Source organism: Panthera tigris, chromosome A3 (assembly GCF_018350195.1).
Source record: "Panthera tigris isolate Pti1 chromosome A3, P.tigris_Pti1_mat1.1, whole genome shotgun sequence".
Classification (NCBI taxonomy): Eukaryota; Metazoa; Chordata; class Mammalia; order Carnivora; family Felidae; genus Panthera; species Panthera tigris.
Window position 1 is genome coordinate 81,620,513 of NC_056662.1, and position 15,579 is coordinate 81,636,091.

The 15,579-nt window shown below is 38.0% G+C and overlaps 1 protein-coding gene across 5 annotated transcripts in view; it reads left to right on the plus strand.

Annotated features, from left to right (window-relative positions):
* Positions 1 to 15,579, plus strand: part of AFTPH (aftiphilin) — a 66,359-nt gene that overhangs the window by 8,215 nt on the left and 42,565 nt on the right. The window contains exon 1 of one of the 5 annotated variants that reach the window (XM_042981536.1): positions 190 to 212. The exons of 3 other annotated variants lie outside the window; for them this stretch is intronic. The gene's annotated coding sequence lies outside the window, so the exon portion shown is untranslated. Of the gene's footprint in view, positions 1 to 189; positions 213 to 5,698; positions 5,790 to 15,579 lie in introns of those variants that run through there. One more of the 5 variants, XM_015544748.2, reaches the window with a different exon arrangement.

Here is a 15,579-nt window from a genome sequence, read left to right on the forward strand (position 1 = left end):
ATTGCATATTTAGGTAATAGAGGACATCATTCCCAATTCACATCTTATTCTTTCAATACTAACTTTGATACTTTTTTTTTTTGTTTGTTTTTTGTTTTTTGTTTTTGAGAGAACACAAGTGGGAGGGGGACAGAGGATCTGAAGCAGGCTCTGCGCTGACAGGCTGACAGCACAGTGAGCCCATTGTGGGACTCAAACTCCTGAACCTTGAGGTAGGTTATGACCTGAGCTGAAGTCAGTCGCTCATAGGACTGAGCCACCCAGGTGCCCCTAAATGATACTTTTCAAAGCAAGACTTCTAGGAATAAGACCTTTAATATTTGCATATATCTTAATGAGATCAGTTGTTTAAAGAGGCAAAATGAAGAATTGTTTGGATGCAGAAATGTTGACCTCAAGAATTTGTAGGTAAAACAAACACTTCTGCAACAGTGACACTCAGAATCTGAAGCGTTCATTTCTTAAGGCCTTTGTTTTTAGTAGCCATTTATAGAGTAACAAACCTACATTAAGTTAACTTTTTATGCCAAATATTTTTTTTTTATTTTTTTTTTTTTATTTTTGGGACAGAGAGAGACAGAGCATGAACGGGGGAGGGGCAGAGAGAGAGGGAGACACAGAATCGGAAACAGGCTCCAGGCTCCGAGCCATCAGCCCAGAGCCCGACGCGGGGCTCGAACTCACGGACCGCAAGATCGTGACCTGGCTGAAGTCGGACGCTTAACCGACTGCGCCACCCAGGCGCCCCATGCCAAATATTTTTAATGGCATATTTATTTCTTAAAAATCATACCAAGAGTTTCAAGTATCAAATTCAAATCTTTTATCAGGAGCCCAAATGAATGAATATTCAATACTTTTTACCTGTGGTTATCATTTCTTCTTTCATATTTCAGACTCCTTCCTCTATATCCTAATGAGCCAGCAGGTGCTAGGTTTCTGTCTCCTTAGGGTTCAGAAGTTTACTTGAAACAAGTGGCAAGTGTTACACCTAAATAAAAGGTACAGATTTTAATCAGATTGCCAGTGACCTTGGTTTCTGGAAGTAGAGAAAAGGTTATTGTTGCTGTTTACATTTTAATTTCTTAACATTCAACTGAAACTGATTATTCAGACAGGATTTTATTTTTTCCAAGAATTCTGTAACATTTATGTTATATGTTAATATCTGTTTCAAGGATTATTGCAGTAACTTAAATTTGATCCTTTAAGGAAATTTTCCAAGTGCCATTTTTAAGTATTGAAAATTTTATGTTGAGAACGTTTTTTTGTTTAACTCTTTTTTAAATCTTGAGGGTGACATTTCTTTGTGATACTCTCAGGTAAATGTGTATGGCAGAACTTTAAGAAATGTTTGTACACTCAAACCATTGTAAGTTAGGGAAGGCTTTTTATAAGAAAAAGTACAAATTTCATTGCTTTACCTGTATCAGTTCAGTGAAGTTTGCAGACGTTTATATCACCCCAAAAGTTATAAAGTCTGGCAGCATTCTTATCCTTTGGTATTTAATTCACTGGTTCTCAACCTTTGCTAACAACCAGCAGCATTTTTGAAACTTTTAAAAATACAGGTCTTTAAATCCACCTGTTCTATTAAAAAAAGGAAAACTTAACACAAAGCTAAGATTGAGAAACATTGGTTAATAGGCTGCTAGAGGAGAAAAACATGGGGAAAAATTTTTTATTTACTTTGAATGTAATAAAAGAGATAGATATAAAGAGGGATTAATTGATTCAGAAAGGCAGCCTAACCTAATGAAAACACTGGCTTTAATGTTAGAGTCCTACTTTCCGTACTTTGAAACCTTGAGCAGATTATTTGACCTCTCTGAGCCTGTTTTCTCCTGTGTAAAATGGATGGTTGAGGTTAAATTAGTGTATGAATAGCACCTCTCATAGTACCTATGACATCATAACTTGATAAGTATTGATGATCTCGCTTCACAGGAAACTTCATGCCTGAATGGGTTTTGAAGGTGTAGTAAATGAGTTCTCTAAGCAAGTAAGAATAGGAAATTAGAAGAAATGACTTGTGACATAGTGCCAGTGGAGGAACCAGGGGGGTAGTTTTGTCTAGATGGAGTAAAGAGATAGTATCTTAGCCATGGATAAGATAGGAATATCAAGTGGACTGTAGTAATCTTGGCCAAAAATAATGAGACCCTGAAATGAGACCCTATAGGTCACGGGATGTTAAATATATCGAAGATTTAATTTGTGGGAGGGGGAATGGCAAAGTAGGGGGCAGTCAGGGCTATCACTCAGATTTCAGGACTTAGAATTCAGAACGTTGTATAGGAACAGGTAGTTTCTGTTCTTTAAGTACAGGTTGATTTCAGTTTGGAATTGGAGAATATGAGATATCTTTGGGACAGTCAAATAAAGATATTCAGAAAGGCATTTGGGTACATAGATCCAGAGGTTGCGCAGCCCATAGATAGGGGTTTCAGCATTATGAACATATATTAAAAAAAAAAAAAAAATTGGATGAGATCTCTCTCTGGGATAAGGAAATATGGGAAACACTGAAATTTAAGAGGCAAGCAGAAGGCAGATCTGTTGGAGGAGAAAGGATATCATAGGCAAGAGGGAAATCCAGAGAAAATGCCTTTCAGAAACTTTTTTCACTTAAAAATGTGTTTTAGACACCTTTTCCTATTAGTAATGTAGCCTTATCTTTTTTTTTTTATGGCTATACTTTTTATTTACCCTATTCCTCATTGATAAATATTTAAGTTACTTTCAGTTGCTTTTTAAAACAATGCAGGAATTAACATTTGTATGGAATGATCTTTGTGTACTTACATGAATGCTTCTGTAGGATACATTCTCGTGGATGAAATTATTTAGTCCAAAAAATGTGCATTAAAATTTGTGGTGTATTGTAGAGTTGCCTGGAGTATAAACCAACATGTACTCTGACCAATAGTATCTTTAATTTTATCCTTAAAGTGGCTTGCTTCCTAGATTGAGGGTATTATGAATTTGAAAAATAGTATTTTTTTATTTAATGCAAAATTCTGCGAATAGGAAAGGAACACTTTCATTTTATCAAATTATGTGGTTCATTCAAATAATGTAAAATGGGTTATTTCTATCAAACTCATCAGAGGAGAATTGATGTCTTAAATATGCAGAATAGAAATACTGCAGAAGTTTTGAGTCCCCTTAAATTATATTGCTTACATGCTCCAACGATAAAAAAAAAAACTTCAGATTTCAAATTTTTTTTTGTTACTTGACATCGTTCATAACGTCTGTATGGAAGGACTTAGCTTTTCCTAACCCCAGTGGTACTAATAGTATTTAGGGGAAATTGTTGGTTTTGGTCATTCTCTCTAAACTCTTCAGTGTCCGTTTTGGGTGTTTTTGGGTTTTTTTGTTTTTACTTAAAGTTATGACCTATTTCTGGTTTATAGATTTAGGTTTGTAAAATCAAGTTAGGGAATCATGACCAGCTTTTACGATAAAATGGAATAGAACTAAAAATATCAAGAGTACCCAGAGAGTAAGGGGAAGGTACTGTTTGGTGAAGTTTGTTTTTGGTTTTGGTTTTTTTTCCCTTAATGTGTATGTGTTGGGTCATCATGCAAAATGTATTGCTTTTGTGGGTTATGTGAGGGAAAGTTTAAAATTCTGCTTTATAGGACAGGCTTATTCTCAAATCATTTCTAACCAAAATAATAATTTTTTTTTTTTTTAATTTTTACCCTTTAGCCTTTCTACCTTTAATGAGAAAGTAAAACTTTAAACCAAGAAACAACACCATTAAAAGGTCAACTACCTAGAATTTGTTTGCTATGGGAATTCCTCCCATAGTTTCCATGAAGGTTATCAGTACAGGTAGACCTACTTGTGGCATTACCTGTGTATATTACACACATGTATACTCTTGAGCACTGTTTTGGAATGTGTTTATATTTGGTTTTTCACATATGTACCTTCTGTTTTATAATAATTCCCCCCAAGGATGTCATTATGTTATCTGTGGATGATATGACTATTTTTAAGCCTGGTTCATTGTCTGGTTTCCTTCTGTTGCCTCACACATTTCTAGGTTATCTTCTCAATTGATAGGTGGTCAGAGGAAAATTTAAAGGAACAAATAGCGCTTAGCAAAGACAATTTGTAAGGTAAATGTGCTGTTACATAGGTCATATTTTAAGGCCAAATTTGTGAGTTATAGATTATCTAGGATGCTGTCTGCATCCTTTCTCATTAGCTCAGATAATTGAATTCTAACTGCATTTGGTTGCAGCTTTAGACCTTTTACTAGGTGCTTTTTCTCTCTAAAAGGTGAGTTCTCATGGTAGGCATTTGTAACATAGTAACACTGTCAGGAAGGGCAGCTGCCAAGAGCCTGCCGAGATCTACATATTTTAGTTACAGACTAGGGGTCTTTCGTTTTGGAAATCCACAAAGTAGGTTTCCCTGGGGCTCTTTTGTTTTCAGAATACCATGGGATCTTGGTTTAATTCATCAGTCTTGACCGGAATTTAAATCTAAAGCTTTATAGCAAGAAATTTCTTTCAAAACATGTCAGCTATTCATGTCAGCTGATTGCAAATCTGCGGGAAATTTTACATGAAGTACTAAAGAAAGTTGCTAGGAGTGGAGAACAAGAGCAGGGGAAGTTAGTTGGGCCATCCAGAGTCACGTCACACTCTGGAGATCCTGGCTGATGCCTCCACTTAACGGTGAGAAACTCTTCAAATCAAAGCAGATAGTGATACTAGCTGGTCTGTTAAAAACCGTGAACAAATTTTTGTACTTGAGCTGTTTTGTTTCGCTTAGCTTGTATAGGTGCTCCCCCTTTCAACTTTTTTTTCAGACAGGTTCACAGAGGATTGGATTTGTTTTCTTTTGCATGTGCTACATTTCAGGCCCGCCTTTCTCAGATCACGCTTACTTACCTTGACTGAACTTAGATGTTTCCTAACTGACTTGGTGGAACATCACAGCTAGGGTTATAGAAACCTAGTGGGAGGTGGAGGGGCAAACAGTTCGAGAGTGGTCAGGGGAATACATGCCCCAGCAAGAACAATAACCATGTATTCAGTTCCTCCCATGCGGCAGGCCCTGAGGATGCAGTGGTCAACAACGGAGGCCTGTGCCTGCACAACATTTCCAGTCTTTTGAGCTCAAGTAAAGTACCTCTTGCAAGAGCAGTTTCAGTGGAGTGGTAGGATGGAAGCCAGATTGTGCTGGCTTGAGGAGTGAGTGGGAGGTTAGGAAGTAGAGATAGCAAATAGATATGGCCCTTTGAAGAAGTTTGGTGAGGAGGAGGAAAGCTAGGAGGATACTGAAGGGAAGAGCTTTGTTTTGCTCCGATTTGAGGGTTGGAAGACTCTTGAACACTTACAGGCTGATGAGAAAGCATCAGTAGTAGTGGAGAAATTCAAAGGGTCCCCTGAGCGAGCAATTCAGAAAGAGAACAGAAGGTCCAGGGGTTATCTGTAGACACTATTGTAAGTGTAAGCAAGATTTTAGTGAAAGGAAATGAAACTGAAGTAGTTCCTGCTTTTAGATTCTGTTTTCATTGTAAAGTTTCTGAGATATTAGGGTGGCAAATTAGAGTGGCTCATTTATTCTGCAACTGTGTAATAAGAGCAAAGAGTACTAGGGAAAAAACTGTTTCCAAGGGCTAATGCATCTATCCTCATTGCTGCTTCTGTTTTGTTGTCTTTGTTACCAACAGTTATCCATATCATTTATTCTGTTTCAAGTTGAAGTACCTTTTTGGGAATAACAGTAATCTCTCAAATATGGCCAGTTGATATGAGTTAAAGGTAAAACAATTTCAAATGTTTTTATCTGTCTTGTTTAATTTTTACTCTACAGCTATATAAACACAAGTGCCTTATGGGTTTACATAGAAATTTAAAACACAGTGAAGGGAAAGCTCTTAGGAACTTTTGAAAACTACCTTCTGTAAAATAACTCTTACTGCTATTTAGCAACATTCATTGAAGAATGAATGCATCGCTGCTCATGTTGTCATTTACATCGTGTATATTTGTACTCTTGTGAATCATCCTTACTGACGTCAAAATCAGGAAGACAAAATTTGGTTATCACTTTTGGCAGTCTGGCCTTTTGAGGGTGATCAACCTACTTATAAAGATATTTTGCTGCTTGTTTCATTCTTTACCACATTTTTACCACTTAATTTGTGTACATTAAGATTAAAAGAAGACATTCACCTCTTGGTGTTTTCGTTGGTAATTAGTTTGTAAGCATCTTATTTTCTCCTTCCAAATTATTGTAGAAGTTTCAGAAACCTTTTTCTGAACAACTCAGAGAACTTTAAGGGATGATTCCTGTAATTCTAATATTTGCTGTCAGTTGTTTCTGCAGTAAGACATTTTTCAAGTATTTTATTAGCTTGTGACTGATTCACCACTTACAAGTGACACTACTGTGAGGGATTATTTAACTTCTAAGCTTTTATTTATTCATCTGTAAAATGAAGATAGTAATTCCTACCTCATTGCATAGTATAAGGACTAAATGAGATAATTCATGAATACTTTTCACATAGTATCAACACATAGTGTTGAATAAATATTAACTTGACATTGGTGTAAGCAGAAGATGAAAGCACATGGAATCTACTATTCAGCAAGTGTTTTAAATAATACTGCGTGTTGTGTAGTTGATAACATTGACCTGTTGATACAGTTGATGTCTCTGATGTCTTGGGTTTGTTTTTTTTTTTAATTTGAGAGAGAACACCTGGGAGGGGCAGAGAGGGAGGGGGAGAGACAATCCTAAGTAGCCTCTGCACTATCAGCGTGGAGCCTGATGTGGGACTCTAACCCACAAACCGTGGGATCATGACTTGAGCCAGAATCAAGAATTGGATGCCCAACCGACTGAGCCACCCAGGTGCCCCTTGGGTTTTTGTTTTTAAATCAGCAAGTTTGAAGGAATTATAAGATCTTAACAATGTTCAGCTTTGGAATTATGGAAGTTTGATTAAATAGCCTTGAAGTTTGCAGCCTGTGTTAAAAAGGGAGTCCTAGAAACATAAAACTTTTCTCAGTTTTTTTTACTAAAAAGCATCTATTTTTAGGGACTGTCCTTGTTTTGTTAGCTGCCATTGAGCAATATAATATGCTGAGGACAAGCCACTCAAAAAGAAAATGAAAATTATCAATTTTGTAGATCTTAAATTTTAGAAGCTTGAAAACTTTTGTGACATCATACATGGTCCAGTCATCTCTAGATGTATCAAAAACCAGAAAGTTAACTAAAATCCCTATCTTCATATGGCTCAGAGGAAGGGCTCTTTCTTTGGTTTCTTTAGGATACTATGACTCTTAAGCAGAAATGTAGGCTGGACAGATTCATTGACACCACATTTTGATAGTATCTTAAAACTCCAGCAAGGATATTACAGTGAAGATTTGAATAATTTGAACTACTGCAATAGCAGGCAACATTTGTAATGCAAATCAGTGTTGTTGCTTATATAATCATTTTTCTAAAGAAAATACACCGTTTTTTCCCCATCACTCACCCAAATGATTTAACAAGTGACTCATTAAAAATCTCAGACATTATGGTAAAAAGGTAGCAGTTTTTTGTGTGTGTGATCCATTAACTAAACCTTGCTAGTGTAGTTTGTACTATGTAAAGTCCGTAGCACAACTTCAGATACAGTGTTTGTCTTTTCTTACCACCATCCTTCCGGCTTGTGTTCTCCTTCACCCTCACCCCTGTTCCAGTCCCTATAACAATAAGTTTGGAGTGAAAGGTCCTCAGTAAAGCTGAGGATTGTATAATCTAGATGCGCTTATCTGGCCTTGAAAGTTGATATACGCATTGATGCAGTTTGGTGCCCTATAAAACGTGGGAGTCTCTCTCTCCGGTGAGTTTTTAGCTTGTCTGGAAAGTTATCTCAGTGTTTGAATCTGGGAAATTCCTGAAAGACCTCTTAGACCTCACCACTACCACCCAATGTGAGCCCAAGGACCCGCAGGATGGTGTTAATACATTGGGTGGATGATGGAGGATAGAGGAGTGGTCAAGGATTAACTCTTTCTTAGAGGAACATGTAGAATCCTTTCCATTCCAACTAGGCACCTTCTTAGAAGCCTTTATTCTTGTGGTCTTTCTCTAAATGGATAGTATCTACAGCTAGTTTATTTCAAATTAACTGGGTTGTATTGTGCTGTTGCTCATCAAAACATCTTTTTCCCCCCAAGTTTTTACTTAAATACTAGTTAGCTAATACGTATGATTGGTTTCAGGTGTCGAATTTAGTGATTCATCACTTACCATAACACCAAGTGCTCTCATCACAACAAGCGCCTTCCCTAATACCCATCACCCGGGGTACCTGGGTGGTTTAGTCAGTTAAGCATCAGACTCTTGATTTGGGCTCAGGTCATGATCTCACGGTTCATGAGTTCAAGCCCCACTTTGGGCTCTGTGCTGACAGTGCAGAGCCTGCTTGGGATTTTCTCTCTCCCTCTGTCCCTCCCTCACGCACTCTCTCTCTCTCGCTCAATAAACTTAAAAAAATACTCCTCACCCATTTAGCCCATCCCCCCCCCCCCCCCCCCCCCCCCCCCCCGCCACCTCCTTCCATCAGCCTTCAGTTTGTTCTCTGTAGCTAAGAGTCTCTTATGGTTTGCTTCCCTCTCTTTTTTCCCCCTCCTTTCCCCTGTGTTCATCTGGTTTTTAAATTCCGCATATGAGTGAAATCATATGGTATTTGACTTTCTCTGACTTATAAAACCTCCATCTTTTAATCGAGTCTGTTGAGTTGGTTGGGTCCCTTTAGAGTCTATGTTCTCAGTCCTTCAACCTTGGATATTGTTTTATATTTTCCAGGGATGGGTTATAGAAATTGGCAATAAAGTCAGTGTCATGGATCTTTAGTGTGGTTAGTAAATTTTTCTTCCATGATTTACTCTCTCAGTGACCTAAACTATATGCAGAGTCATGTGAATGTTTGTGCCGACTAAGCAAACATTGACTTAGATTTTTGTTAAGGGTAGATTATGATTTGAACCACAGACTCAGTGAAGTTAAAATGTGATGATAGTTGATAACTGGCTGAGGCACAGCATGTGCCACATACTGAAGGTCTGTTATCTGTAATCCTCAAAACAGCATTGAAAGGGAGGAGCTGCTAGCCCCTTTTTCTGGATAGGAAACCGAAGTCCTGAAGTCCAATGTATCATTTTCTCTTTTATGATTACTGCTTTCTATGTCTTATTTAAAACACCTTGCCTTCCCTCAGGTCATGAAAATAATCTCTTAACTTACCTTCTTAGAAGGTTGATTGTTTTTTACCTTTCACATTTAGGTCTACAATCTGTCTGGAGCTGATTTTTGTGTGAGATATTAGGTAGAATCAAAGATTGATTCCCCTTGTGTGGATATTCACTTGATCTAAGCACCACTTGTAAAACAAGGCTGTCCTTTCCCCACCCCACTGCAGTGCTGTCTTTATTATTACATGATGATGTAGCTTTAAACTGAGTCTTGGTATCTGGTGGTTGAAGTCTTCCAACTTTGTTCCTCTTGGGAAACTTTTTTTAATTGCCTGATAATCTTAGGGGCGCCTGGGTGGCTCAGTCAGTTAAGCGGCCGACTTCGGCTCAGGTCATGATCTTGCGGTCTGTGAGTTCAAGCCCCATGTCGGGCTCTGTGCTGACCGCTCAGAGCCTGGAGCCTGTTTCAGATTCTGTGTCTCCCTCTCTCTGACCCTCCCCCGTTCGTGCTCTGTCTCTGTCTTAAAAATAAATGTTAAAAAAAAAAAAAAATTTTAATCTTAGGTGATAGTTAGCCCTATTCATCCTTTGAGTCCTCTGCCTTCCCAGGCCCACCTTTCCACTTGACCCCACAGCTTTCCACTTAGAGACTCCCCATCTCTTCTTTTCCATGACCATTTCAGATATGAGGCTAGAACTCCTTGAGCAGGTGCAGCTTCTTTTCTTGTGAGAGATTAATATTGAATCACTCTCGGGGCACCTGGGTGGCGCAGTCGGTTAAGCGTCCGACTTCAGCCAGGTCATGATCTCGTGGTCTGTGAGTTCGAGCCCCGCGTCAGGCTCTGGGCTGATGGCTCGGAGCCTGGAGCCTGTTTCCAATTCTGTGTCTCCCTCTCTCTCTGCCCCTCCCCCGTTCATGCTCTGTCTCTCTCTGTCCCAAAAATAAATAAAAAACGTTGAAAAAAAAAAATTAAAAAAAAAAATATTGAATCACTCTCACCTATTGTACGCCTTGCTACCCTGGCTGCTCATCTGGCTCAGGACTCAGTATTCCACTGCTGATTGCTACTAAACTTCTGGATTGTTCCCCTGACTCCTCTCATTGGACCTTTTATATTAGAATTCCCAAAGCTAAGATCCTTTGATTTTCGTGGTGTGTAGCCCTGAAGGTCTTTTTTTGGCTCGCATTTATGTTTACTATTTTTCACTTATGTTGTCTCCTAGTCTCTGTATAAGGATGTGATTTCCCATAGATCTCTACAAAGTGCAGAGGTCTGCCCGAATTCTCTGCCTCATGCTCTAACTTTAGGATCCCCCATTTACCCAGACGTGAAAGCTCCATGTCTACTTTTTGTGTATACTATGGCTTGAATCTTTCCTCGATACCCCCATTACTTGTTTATTTCACTGTAAGAGGTCTTGAAATAAGCAGGCATAAAAATGGGGAGTTGAACACATCCTTCTACACATACACACACGTGTGAATATGCTTGTTTGGATTATAAAGAAATTAGACAAGTGTTTTGAAATCCTTGTGGTGTGGAGTAAGGAGTAAGTTGTCTATTAAGAAGGATGAAGAAACGTTTACTAAGGTTGCTGTGTGCCAGGCACGGTATTAAAGTAGCTCATCTAGGGGCGCCTGGGTGGCTCAGTTGGCTAAGCGTCCGACTTCGGCTCAGGTCACGATCTCGCGGTCCGTGAGTTCGAGCCCCGCGTCGGGCTCTGTGCTGACAGCCTGGAGCCCGTTTCGGATTCTGTGTCTCCCTGTCTCTGACCCTCCCCCGCTCATGCTCTGTCTCTCTCTGTCTCAAAAATAAACATTAAAAAAAAAAAATTAAAAAAATAAAGTAGCTCATCTATCTCTTTTTCTTTTTCCTGTTAGGAATAGCTAAAATCCGTATTTTCTGTGTAAAAGAAAAGGGGGGGCGCCTGGGTGGCTCAGGCAGTTAAGTGTCCGACTCTTGATTTCATCTCAGGTCATGTTCCCATGGTTGTGGGATAGAGTCCCTGCATCAGACTCTGTGCTGATAGCATGGAGCCTGCTTGAGATTCTCTCTGTCCCTCCTTCTGCTTGCATGTGTGTGCGCGCGTGCTCTCTCTCTCAAAATAGACACACTTTTTAATTAAGTCAAACTTCATATGCTAATTCATCATACAAATAATACTTCAATTAACAACAAATAATACTTCAACTAACAAATTTTACTGAGTTGGCCTGGACATGGAAGAATTTTTTTGGAAAATTTCACTCCTCCTCCACACTGGCTGGTTGGCGTTCTTGATTGAAACTTGAGAGTGGCATTCTTTTAGATTTTTGAAGGATGAGGTGGGCCAGAACCAAGACCTACTGAAGGGGAATATGCAGCCCAAGTTCTTCCCATCAGTAGGTGACATGGTTTTGAGAAATATGGAAATATTCATAGTGTGGGAGACTGACAGCCTGTTGCATGTAGGAGAGAGTACTTTTATGACAGGAAGAAAAACTATTTTCTATGTTGGTTTGTTTGGTTACAAACTTATTCAGATCTTGGTATTTCCTTAACACCTGAGTTTGAAATGGGCCTAAACCAATCAAATGTTTCATTTTTCAAACAATGAAAAGTTTTAGGAAGAGCAGTAGGTTAACTGTGAACAGATTCTACTAATAAGAAACATCACAGGTGGTTCTTTAAAAAAAAAAAAAAAATACTGTGGGAAGGTGAAGTGGTACAGCACTCTGAAAAAGAGTTTGGCAGCCTTTTTCAAAACTAAACATGCACTTACCGTAAAACCTAGTAATCACACTCTTGGGCATTTATCCCAGAAAATAAGAACTTCTATTCACAACAAAACCTGTACATAAAAGTTGTTAACATCTTTATTATGTATACTACTTAAAGATGCTGTTATATATATTACTAATGTATTATGTGTACTGTTTACAATAAAATATAGGAAATAACTCATCGCATTCAGTTGTTGAGTGGTTGAACAAAGTGGTATATCTGTACCATAGAATACTACCTAGCAAAAACTGACCTATTGATACACGCAGTAACCAGGACAGACCTTAAGGGCATTATACTTAGTGGGAAAAGTCAACTTCAAAAGGTTATGTAGTGTATAATTTCATTTACGTAACACTTTTGAAATGACAAAACCATGGAGACAGAAAGCAGATCAGTGGTTGCCAGGGATGGGGGTGGGGGGGAGAGGGAGTAGTTCTGTATCTTGATAGTTGTGATAGTTACACAGATCTATACATGGGATAAAATTGAACAGAATTACACACGAACACAAGTGGATGCAAGTTTTTGGTTTCTTTAATGGTCAAGACTGAATAACGTCCGTAGTCTAATTAATAGTAATGGACCAACAGGGTCAGTTTTCAGTTTTCTCCTATACTGGAGCTATGTAAGATTCACCATTGGGGGGGCTAGGTGAAGAGTGTGCAAGTGTCTACTGTGTTTGCAACTTTGTTAGTCTATTTCAAAATTAAAAATTAAAGTAAGATGTACAGCTGTGTTCATAGCAGCATTATTCAGTGGCCAGAAGGTGGAAGCAACCCAAGTGTCTACCAACAGATGATAGTAGATGCATACAGTGGAATAATATTCAGCCTTTAAAAGGATGAACTTCTGACACTGGCCCTACAACAGGTACCTTGAGGACTTGATGCTAAGTGCAATAAGCCAGTCACAAAAGGACAAATAGTGTGCAATTTCACTTACATGAGATACCTAGACTGACCAAATTCGTGGAGACAAAATAGAATGGTGGTCGCAGGAGCTGGGAGGAGGGAGAATGGGAAGCTATTGTTTAATGAGTACAGGAAACATTTTAATATTTTGGAAGATAGAGTTGTAAAGATGAGTGGTGGTGATGGTTGCACAACAATGTGAATGTACTTAATGTCACTGAAATATACACTTAAAAATTGTTAAAATAGTCCATTTAAAAAATTTAATAGTAAATTTTATGTATTGTCACAATTTTTTAAATGCTATGTAAGCAACACGTTTATTATACAGTGTACATATTTAAATGCAAACATAAATCTTGAATTCTTTTAACTTTTTTCATTTTCATCTTGAGGTGATTGGTGATCACAATCATATAAAAAGTTGGAAGTGCAGTACAAATAAGTCTTTATCTGGAATAATTTGGGACTGTTGCCAACCTGATGTACAATCTCTCCCAAGTATTTTAGTGTGCGTTTCCTACAACCAAGGACATTCTCTTACATAAGCACAATACCACTCTCAAAACCAAGAAATAAGCATCAATACATTTCTGCTATCTAGTCCTTGGACACTATTCAAGTTTCACAGTGGTCCCAATAATGACCTGTATAGAAAGGGAAGCTAGTTAAAAATCAAGTGTTAAATTTACTTGTCTCTTTAGTTGTCTTCAACCTGGAACAGTTCTTAAGTTTTTCCTTAAGTTTCATGATAGTGATACTTTTGAAGATTACAGACCAGCTGTTTTGCAGCCTGTCTCTCAGTTTGAATTTGTCTGACGTTATCTCATGAATCGGTTCAGGTTGTATATTCTGGGCAGGAATATTCCAGAAGTGATCCTGTGTTCTTATTGTGTCTTGTCAGGTGATGTGGGATTTTGATATTCCCGTTGCTAATGATGTTCACTTTGATCATTTGATGAAGTGTCAGCTCCGCTGTAAAGTTACACTGCTTTCTCTTATAATTGAGTATGTTGTGGGGAGCTATTTTGAAACTGCAGTATCTTAACATGTTTATATTTGAGGACTGATAGTTGGTTATTCAGTGGATTATAATCTGTTACTGTCGTTATTTTGATGCTTATCACTGATTTTACCAGTAAGAATCACTTCAGGCTGCCTTTTGTGTCCTTTTGACATGCTGCCACCATTGTGAATGCTTTTATTTTTATTTTTATTTTTAATTTTTTTTTCTTAACATTTATTTATTTTTGAGACAGAGACAGAGCATGAACGGGGGAGGGTCAGAGAGAGAGGGAGACACAGAATCTGAAACAGGCTCCAGGCTCTGAGCGGTCAGCACAGAGCCCGACGCAGGGCTTGAACTCACGGACTGCGAGATCATGACCTGAGCCGAAGTCGGCCGCTTAACCGACTGAGCCACCCAGGCGCCCCAAGTGAATGCTTTTAAATTAAAAAAAAAAAAAAAAAAGGAATCATGATACGAATGGCTACATAGTATGTTATTGGAAGGACAAAGCATAATTTGCTTAAATAATCCCTTTTGGAGCATTTTGTTTTATTTTTAAGGAAAAGAAAGTTTGTGTGGTATAGCCATATTGCCTTCTATAAGCCTTCTAACAATTTACACACCCACCTGCAGTATGTGTGTGCAAATGTCCTTTTCTCCACACACTCATTAACAATCAGAGTATTTTTGAATAATAGGAACTTCATAATCACAGAGAAACTGTTAGAGGTCAAATAACCCTGTATACTTAAGCATTGAAATGGGTTATCGGGATTCTAGACAAAGGAGAAAATTAAGGGCTTATATGTATCTTTTACTGTTTTTTTTCCTTTTCTCATTTAAAGAGCAAAAAAGAAGGTATCTCAGGAAGTAAAGCCATCATTTCCTTCTTTATGATGCTGATTTTGTGAGGAAGACAGTTTAAAATAGATCTGTTACAATGGAGTCTTTTACTTTTATGATTTGCTCACTTTCTTTCAAATAACTCTCAGTGACCATTGACCTCAAAGATCATTTTCAAAATTCTGAAACCATTCTCTGCTAACCAGCTGTATGACCTTTGAGAAAGTTGCTCATCAGTAGGCCTCATTTTCCTCATATCTAATTAAATTAAGTGGTTTGTATGGTACCTTCTCCCTAAAGTTGGAAGATTTTATGAAACTTTATTTTGAGAATTAGAAGGAAGTGGTTGTTCTGTTTTTTGAGCTTACGAAGTTTTGTGGTAAAGTATTCACGTATCTAACTTGGCAACCGTGAGTGGCAGAAAATACCAATTCATTGGGCTTCAGTTTAGTTCACTGGAAGTATCAATTTATAGGCTCGTTTTGTTCTAGGACTTTTGTTGTTAATTTTCCCTTTGCTTTTAATGTAAATCTGTCTTATGGCATTTTTGACGATTTAGCATAGAGGAACAGGGTAACTCAGACATAGATTCCATTTAAGAGTTAAATATATAGAGAGGGGCACCTGGCTGGTTCAGTCCAAAAAGCATGTGACTCTTGATCTCGAATCCATGAGTTTGAGCCCCATATTGGGTGTAGAGATTAAATAAATAAATATTTAAAAGAGAAGTTAGGTGAAGAAGATATAAACTAATAGATATGGGAAAGATTATTCAATAAATGGGATTAGGATAATTGCTTGGCTATTTAGAAAACAAAAAT